At 36.6% G+C, this 9,204-nt stretch overlaps 1 non-coding gene across 1 annotated transcript; it reads right to left on the reverse strand.

Annotated features, from left to right (window-relative positions):
* Window positions 1–865: 865 nt before the first annotated feature.
* Trnap-ugg (transfer RNA proline (anticodon UGG)) lies at window positions 866–937 on the reverse strand. The gene has a single exon. It is a non-coding gene; the product is annotated as a tRNA-Pro (tRNA).
* Window positions 938–9,204: the final 8,267 nt, after the last annotated feature.

Consider the following 9,204-nt stretch of genomic DNA (forward strand, 5'->3'; position numbering starts at 1 on the left):
TGCGAAACGCAGTTTTGTCGATTGACGGATCAGAGTAAAACTGGCTGAATACTGTAACTTAAGTAGCCAGGAAAATGTGACCAATCATTCAGCAGTAAGTTACAGCTTGACCACGGAGAGATGAGTGATCAACTTGAAGCGGAAACATCATTTGTAATAGGTAGAATCAGCCAGAAAGTGCCGAACAGCAAGAGGCGCGTTCTCGCTGATCCTATCTATTAGAAAAAAGTGTCAAACAACCTATTACAAACGATGTTATCGCTTCAAGGTCATTCGACATCTCTCCGTGGTCAAGCTTTATCGTCCCTAAGTCAGGACGAGAAAGCAGAAAAAACTACATGCAATAACACAGACCGCCCGGTTGTCACATTTAGAAGACTGCAGTTTCGTTTTTGTTAGTACCTATCAGTCAGGTATAGTGAACAGTCAAGCTGGAGGGAGATGTCATCTAACTGAAAGTGAAAGCGCCAACAAACTGGTGGATAAAGTAAATTTAGCTCACCAGGGAGTGTCCGCAATATGGTGCGGTTCCACTCATGAATTTAAAGCAAAGCTTGGGTATTTAGCATATGTTTTTTTTTTTTTTTTTTAAAGAACGGTGACTAACTGTTGAAGTATATTTCCCGAAATAATCTAAAGTATATTTTCCATGTGCTTGGATTGGTGAAACAAATAAAAATAGTTCTCTAGTTCTATAAAGTTAAACCAAGTTCCTTACTTGATGTAAAGAATTTAATGAAAAAGCAGGAACTTCTTAAAAACTAGAAAACTGAATGAAGTAACAACGCCTACTATTTAATTTAGAGAGTAATTTACGCACAAAATGATTAATAAATTTAAGTCAGTTGAGATTCAAAAAGCAACGGGGCTCGGCCGGGATTTGAACCCGGGACCTCTCACACCCAAAGCGAGAATCATACCACTAGACCACCGGGCCGACAAAAACAATAATATTTACTCCAGCAACGCAATATTTAATCAACACCTGCAGCATTTCGAGTCGAATGAAAAGCAACACAGGCTGTTTGCTCTCTAGATAATTTAAGCATATTCACGAAAGAAAAAAATACCATGTAAATATTTTCTACCGGGCTGTTTGATATTATTTTTAAATAAAAATATAGCTCATACCCATAAATCATCACAATCGTATACTCGCATTTCGTTTAAAAATTAATAACTGGTCAAAGGAAATAAATATCACAATTTGGAAACAAAGAAACTGACTTAAATTACTTACCATTTTCGTTTTTCTTTTTTAGAGCAGTAAAAGTATTGAGTGTCTCTTTGTCTTAATTCTCGTAATTAATAAAAAAATCTGCTTGCTTCACAAAATGCCCTTCTCTCTTGCCCTTCGAATTTTAGACGACACTATAGATAGCACAAAATATCCTACGGTGATTGTGAAATAAAAATTGTGCTATTAAAGGTTCATTTCGTTTAAAGACAAATACTGTTTCACTCGTTTTACGGATATTTTTACAGCATTTTTTACTAGAGTTTCTTGTCTTGTTCATGTTAGAGATACTTTGAACAGACATATAAAATCAACAGTATGTATAAAATAGCTGCCATTACGAGCTTCGAGCTCTAGTATTGTTTTCTATGACCCAACAAAGCACACACACACATCACGCAATGGCAAATTCGTCTGAAAACAAATACTACTACTACTACTACAGTGAGTACTATTTAGAGTCAGTATTATTTACTACAGTGAGACCAAAATTTCAGAATCACGAATCTGCTGAACAGGCTCCAAGCAACATGCAGCGTCAACCTCAGATTCTCAACATATCATTCCTGAAACTGTGGTTCAAACCAAACGTTTCTTCTGAGGTTTATCCTCCCTACTCCTCGCTAACAAACCTAGTGATTATGGTTATGGTGACTTTGGTTTCGATCACTTTTGATTGTATCGGTGCTTTAGGTTTCATTCTGCAAAGCTCCAGGTTTGGAAAATTGTTTTGCATTTCCCTAAATCACTGGCAAAACTGCGTGAACCATGAAAACTATCTTCCTTTTTTATAACCCGAAGAGAGGAATTGAATATAAAAAGAGCAGTAAAGTTGGATTCAGTTCAGACAACATCATTTTGCAAATAGTCGTCTTCAAGTCTTCAGACTATGATTTCTGGTAAGTTTTAAAAAATATATTACCCAAACTGTCGACTCCACGTGTGATGATGTGGGAACACAGGTTACAAAAAAACTTGTAGCTCTTTAGTGCTATAGAGTTGAACTTCCGTGTCTTGTTTGATCTCAAGAATACAATGAAGTGGTGAAAGAGAGAGAGAGAGAGAGAGGTGAGATTGAGCGACATATTAGCTTTAAAAATTTAAACTCAAAAAGCAATCCATATTTAAATGTTTTAAGGAAAATTAGTCTTTGAAGAAAAAGGAACAGGGCTCGGCCGGGATTTGAACCCGGACCTCTCACACCCAAAGGGAGAATCATACCACTAGACCAGGGCTGTCCAACTGCAAAGAGCCCACGGGCCAGAATTCTGGTCACTGATCACCTGGCGGGCCGCAGTTTGAAAAAGTTGAACAATAACCTCTTACACAATAACAATTAACTAGACGACCCGTGCGGAACTCCGCACTGTGCTTCAAATCGTTTCATAAGGCATTTCGCTCTTTAAAAATTTCATAGAAAGAACATTATGAAGAAGAACCGGAAAAAGTAAACGGAAAAAAGTAAGCGCACAAGAGAAGGCATGTAATTTGAAGACATCAGTAACAAAACCTCGTTAAATACAACGCTGTGATAATTTGGTCATCGGCTCACCTTTTGGTTGTACGTATTTTCAATGCAAATATAAATATTACTAAAAGTGTGGCTTAGTGACTCGTGAAAAAGCAGTAATTTTGCATGTGAAAAAACAGGTTGTGGCAAATACAGTCCTGCCCACGTGAGCATCTGACGAAAAAAAAAAAGAAAAACAGTAAAGAAATATTTATAGGTACGGATTCGAACTGGCGCCATTCTGATTAACAGCACGACACTCCAACAAACCTAGCAATTGCGCCTTACTTTTCGAATGCTATTCATTGAAGGAATGCGTAATGAAAAACAGCAAAAAAACTTTTCGTCAAAAAAAAGAAAAAAAAAAGACCATATAACGTCGATGTTTTGTCATTAGCCAGAATGATACGACTTAAAATTATTCGTAAAACATTGATTTTGATTAAAGAACGAGGAATATCTCACGTAGCGATTGAAAAACACTCTAGAGAAGTAATAAATTCGATTGATAATAAGTGTTTTTTTTTTTTTTTTTGAATATTGAACAATTTCCCATAGCAGGCTGCTTTAATCGTTACGGCTTAAATGCCCACACATGTTTTTCTTTTAATCGAACACTTAAAATTCAAAACCAAAACCAGTTGAACTGAGTCCATTTTTTAAGTTTAATTTTTCGAACGTGGACAAAATGTTTTTTTTTTTTTTTTTTTCAGCCGAAAGATAGGAGTAGAAAACGATTTCTTACTAATGAAGTTGATAACAATTTTAATGTTTTATATCGTATTCGAAAAAATAATTAAAGGTTTACTGGGTGAAACTCGTAGTTTCAATTTGGAGCAGTATTTTTTCATTTGTACAAAAGGTCGAACACTGCTATTAGAAACATCTACATTTCAGCATACAATGAAAATGTTTTTCTGGACAAAAAGGTAAATCTAATCCGTTTTTTATGCTTACATTATGCTTAGAGGTCTGGACGAAGTCGAAGCTTTAAAAAACGGAAGAACACCCTTTGATTAACAATCAACTTATCTGAATGATAACTGTAGCCTGCATAAAGGAGTCGAAACACCAAGTAGCATTCCCACTGCATTTATTTTATTACGTGCGTTATCTGTTGTATGTTATGAGTACATGTAATGCGTAATATTAGTGTAAATTTGCTAGAATGTCGGACAGCCCGAGCTTGCCCGAAGTTCAGATAAATTATAGCTAAACGCTCTTCCGAAAAAAACTTATCAATTTAACCGAACAACTAAGTCCAGTGTTTTTAAGCTTTATTTAAAAAAAAAAGAAAGAAAAGAAAATGAAAATGAACCCTCCCCCCCCACACACACAGGTTAATTTTTTTTTCTTGCTGAAAGCGACTTAAAAAAATGAAAAATTGTATTAGAACTTTGCTTTTAAAAATAAGAACTTCAGGCTGCATCAAGGTTTTGCAACAGCAAGGGTTGTTTCTAAAAACTTCATTTTTCGACCGTAAGTCTATTTTTCGTCATTAGCCTGCCTCATAAGGTTTAAAATGAGAGGGGAATAATATATAAGATAAGATATTAAAGATAAATGTTTTTATTTTTTGAAATTTTTACAATTTGTTCCCGCAGGCTGCTTGAACCGTTATGACTTAGATGGCAGCACGTGTTCATCATTTAACAGCACGGTTAAAATACAAAATAAATTGAACTAAGCTCTTTTTTAAGCGTAGCTTTTCGAATGTAGTAAAAATGTGATAGGCTATTTGTTTTTACAAAAAGAAGAAAAAAATGTAGTTTACCTTTCACATTGAGGTAGTAATTTTTTTATTTGTACAAAGAGTCAAAAACTCATTAGAAGAATCTATATTTCAATGTACGATTTATTATTTTTTCTGAACAAAAAACAACTCCATTGTAGTCTGAAATCTTAAACCTGATACTTATATTTTTGCTTTCTTTATGCTTTAATTTTCTTACCAAAGCCAAAGCTGGGGGGGGGGGGGAATAGCCTTACAACGAAGCTACATGTTGCATCAAGTTTTCATAACAGCAAAGAGCGTTTCGATCTCATCTATATTATTCCCTCATATTTATTATTCAATATTATTAAGAGTTCATGTAATGCGCGATATTTCTTCACCACATTTTTGATGCAGATTATCCGGACGTGGGACCGAACACACATTCTCCTGGTTACCAGTCGAACGCTCTGCCGATCCAGCTATTCAGCTCTGTCGGTCATGGTGCAAGTTAAAGTTGTAAATTTAACCCAAAACCTCATTCCGGTTCTTTAAAACAAGTTTTTTGGCAGAAAAAAAAAAACAATTTTTTGACCGTGGGTCTATTTTTCGTCAGTAGCCAGCACGATAAGCTTTAAAATAAGGTGTAAATCAAAGAAATCGATCAAGAATTGATTAAAATTTCCCGCAGAAACCAAAAACAGGCTACAGTAATAATATATAAGGATAGTTGAATCATTAATTATTAAACAATGAAACAGAAGGATTATAAAACGATTTGCTTTCATTTAATGGGAAAACTGAGACCGATCCGCTTTCTTTACAAGGGCAGGAATGTCAACATCGATGTTTGTCGTTGCCAGCCGAAGAAGGTCTAACAATGAACTGTCGGAGAGGTAGCTCCTGTGACGATTCTTGATAAAGTTCATCGCCGATAGAGTACTTTCGCATAAATATGATGAGAGCAAGCTCTCAATTTCTTTTTCGAAATCATAAGGCCGCAGTGTCAGTGAGGGGGTCTTTATTTTTAACTAATTGCCGGCAGTTTTTGCTTATCTGAAATGTGTCTCTCTTGCCTCCCTATCTCCCCCCCCCCTCCAACCCAAGACAATACTATTTCTAGGAATTCGTTTCAACACCAGCGTGCAGGGTAGGACTGCTTGACCTTGACCTGTAGATGTCCTGTACCTTTTTCTCCCAATACAATTAAAGGAAAAGAAAAAGGACGATCAAGAGGAAATTTCGAGACCCCGGCTGAACCAAGAATGTAGTCTCGGAAGCTTCTTGATACCATAAAATGTCGAAAAAAGAAATATGCTAAATAATAAGAAGGCGGGCCGCACAAAGTGTGTTGACGGGCCGCCAGTTGGACAGCCCTGTTTTAGAGCATTGTTTATACACTGTATACACAACGCAATCGCTCTCTTAATAACCTTGCATAGAGTTAACATTAGTACCTCCAAGCATTTTCAAAACTATTTATGGGGTGTATCAGTACAGCGTTTACAGACTTTCTGGGCAGATAGAGTTCACCTAGACGATGGGAAATCACATAGCAATGCATGGTCGGAAACGCTTTCCTGACGTTATGGTGACGACGCAAAGTACAAGAAAGACAGGACACAAATAAGAGAAGAAAATATGTTTCATATTTTTAATATAGCAAAAATGATGGTAAGTCTTTGTCTGGTGTACACGATAGATGTTACGTAAACCGAAGCATCAGATGGCGGTGCATGCGCACACGTGGTTTTTGTGGCCGCGCTCGTTTTGACGTTCGATCTTCAATGAGCCGGAGATGTGAGGCATGATGCATCACGGTACGGGGTCGTAATTTCGAACACCTGCTTTGATGACGATCGTTGGCTCCTTCATGTTCTTTTTTCTAAGTTTTTTGCTTACCAAGGATAACACACATGTTTTCTTCTTTTATTCGTCTTGTCTTTTTAGTGATTTGTGTTGTCACTACCGCGTCAGGAAAGCGTTTCCGACCATGCATTACTGTGTGTTTTCCCGTCGTCTAGGTGTACCCTATCTGCCCTAAAAGTCTGTGAACGTTGTTCTGATACACCATGTATATTAAATTTCGAAGACAAGTTCAAAACGCCTCCGACCAGGAGAAACGGATAGCTCAGGGCCGGAGGAGCCGCACCCGCAGAGGCCGGTGGGCGGTGGTGCTGCAGATGCCCCTGGTCCAAGCTGAAAAAGGAACCACAACATCAAGGACAGTGAAGTGAGGACAATAAGCAATCGTGATTGCTCAAAAAAAAAAAAAAAAACTTTATTCGGTGCGTTTTCATTGTTTACACTTCTGCCGATGACATCACAAATGATGAAATGCCATTCACTGTTGCTATTCACAGAGCACAATATTTCATTCGCATCTTGACTCAGGTGCACTGGCAACGATATGGTTGATAGCAAGCGTAGAGAGCAATTTTGAATTCGCTTCTTGATTATCATAACGTGGAACCGCGGTAGACAGATTTTCCAAAGTACATCATTTGTGACGTCAAAAAGACTACGCCTCACTTTCAAAATCAGACATTATTTTCAAAATCACGTCATTCAAAAAAGAAGGCGGCTGGCTCTGTTCGCAAGTTTATTCGAATTAATTCGGAGTAGGGTATAAGAAACTTCGATAACAAAGTTTTTACAATCGAAAAATTTTGGCTGGTAAACAAAATTATTTGTTCTTGTTGGGTGCTTATTAATTGAATTATTGTATAAAAACTACAAAAATGATGCAGCTCTTAAATATAGTTTAATAAACTATCTGAATACGAAAGTAAATATAAAGCTGATAAAGCAGTTCAGATTTTGAGTTAAAAATATTTATATTGACTAATATGACACTTGACTTCTTGCTTTCTTCTATATCTAATATATAGAAGAAAGTATTGGATTCGTGCAAATTTTCGAATTTCGAATTTTGATGGATTCGATCGTTTTGAGGTGTGCTGAGTCCATTTCGACTATTTTTGGAAAATGTCTGTTTGTGTGTGTGCGTGTGTGTGTGTTCGTGTGTGTGTGTGTGTCACGTCTGTGTGTGACCATTTTTTTTATGGCCGCTCTACAGCAAAAACTACCGCATGAAATCGAACGAAATTTGGTACACATATGTACCCCTATGTGAACTTGTGCCCATTGGTTTTTGGCGCGAATTCCTCCAAGGGGGGTGGAGCAATGGGACGTTTTTTGAGTTTCGCGTACTTGCTATTCCTCAGGAAGTAACTGCCGGAATCAAACAAAATCTGGTCCATTTGTTGCCATTAACAGGAACAGGCGCTGATTCAATTTTGGTGTCAATAACTCAAACGGGGGTTGAGCTATAGAACGTTTTTTAGTCGTCAATTGTGACTGCTGTATCTCAAGAAATAATGAACGGAATGAAAGAAAAATTTATCGGCAAGTAGCCCTTAGTGGGTATAAGAGCTGATTTTATTTTGGTGTCAACAGCTAAAAAGGGGGGTAGCGCAATCGCCCGTTCTTTTTTTCCATTGTGAGTACCCTATCTCAAGAAGTAATGCTACGTTCTGGTTGAAATTTGGAATATATGTGAATCCATACGTAAACAGGCTTTGGTTCAATTTTGACGCCAATCGCTCCAAGAGGTGTTGATTTTTTTTTTTTTTTTGCGAATAGAAATAGCTTTATAATGCAACAATAACAAAGATAAATCGTAATAGATTGTCGTCTGCGTATTTCTCGTGATTTTAATTGTATGGAAATGATCGGAAATATTATCTCAATGATTTAAAATATTTAACTGTTGCCATCTTATGTTTGTAAACAAATAAATATTTGTAATTAATTCAAGCAAGGCTTTTAAAATAACTTTCAATTTTCGCTCTTTGCTTTGCTTTTGCAATAATTCAGACATTGGGATGGTCGTCAAGTTTTTGCATGTGTAATTTTGTTTTTGTTAGGAATATTGCTTCCTCGTCAAGCATGGGGAGGGATCAGAAAAAGGAAAAATATAGAAGAAAGTTTCGTGATAGCCACAACATACTAGTTTTTTTTTTATTTTATTTGTTAATTTTTTTTTATTTTTTACGCATCTAATTGTTTTAGATGAGTGAGGAATATTTCATTCCTAGAAATTAGCTTAAAATATTAAAAAACATATGTTTAAAACAATTTGTGATTTTAGCTGTTTTTGAGAATATTGATCAGGTACTAAAAAGTAGTATGGGTATACGGGAAAGTAGGCTCGTATAGTTCTAGACAGAACTTCTTGTTTATGACGTGATACTTGAGACCTTTAGATTTGTGAAGTGTGTCTTAAGAAAGAGCGGAGTGAAAAAACAATCGGTTTGACAATGCTTATGAAAAGTTAATTGCATTGGATCGATTTACGATACAGAACAATTATATTGTTGTAAAATGAAAATTAATAATTAAATAAGTATAAAAGGATAAATTTGCAAAACCTCTCAGACCGGTGTTTTGAAGTCGACAATCGACTGCTTTGGAGTTCCAAAGTTACAATGAGGACATGACGTTTTTCTTGACGTGACACTTGAGATGTCTAGACGAGTGAAGGGAAAAAACATTCGGTTGGATAAATACTTATGAATAGTTGTTTTTTCCCTCACTAGGTAGCGCTGTAATGAAGGTTTGCTATCGAACGCTTTAAAGGGCGGAAAGCAACACTGGAGGAAGACGAGGAGCGCTTTGATCCGTTTTGAGACGCTCTGCCCATGCAGCCCGATGATGAAATTTTCCCCTACACTATACCTC

Source organism: Uloborus diversus, chromosome 10, assembly GCF_026930045.1.
Source record: "Uloborus diversus isolate 005 chromosome 10, Udiv.v.3.1, whole genome shotgun sequence".
NCBI classification, from domain to species: Eukaryota; Metazoa; Arthropoda; class Arachnida; order Araneae; family Uloboridae; genus Uloborus; species Uloborus diversus.